This window comes from Leishmania donovani, chromosome 34, assembly GCF_000227135.1.
Source record: "Leishmania donovani BPK282A1 complete genome, chromosome 34".
NCBI classification, from domain to species: Eukaryota; Euglenozoa; class Kinetoplastea; order Trypanosomatida; family Trypanosomatidae; genus Leishmania; species Leishmania donovani.
Window position 1 is genome coordinate 729,907 of NC_018261.1, and position 589 is coordinate 730,495.

A 589-nucleotide genomic window follows, 5' to 3' on the forward strand; every position below is an offset into this window, starting at 1 on the left:
TGTCGGGTTGAGGGAGTCGGACAAGGTGGGTAAGCATGAGAGCGATGAGGCACGCGCGCAGGAAGGCGCGTCACGAAGCACAAAAAAATAAACAAAGCACAAACAAGAGAGAAGGGAGAAGCAAACGCCCTCCGCCCTGTCAGGCGAGGACAACGTCATGTGAGGCGTTAGGCGGTGGTCTTGGTGCGCATACACACAGATATAGATGAATATATATATATGCACTCGTCGTTCAGTCGCATCCATGTACCTGCCGTCTGAATACGGGAGGCATGCACCCGCTTTTTACCGCCTCCACGCCCCCACGCACAAGCCGGCAGATGCGCGCGTACAGCCACCGTGCGCCCCTACGCCCTGTGGCACGGCGGCCACATCCGCGTCGTCGAGGACGAGCCGTCCTGCCACTGCACCGGGTCATGCGCCTAACGGGCTCGGCCTGTCCTGCCCCGTCCCTCCCCGTTCCCCATATATGCACTCGTCGTTCAGTCGCATCCATGTACCTGCCGTCTGAATACGGGAGGCATGCACCCGCTTTTTACCGCCTCCACGCCACCACGCACAAGCCGGCAGATGCGCGCGTACAGCCACC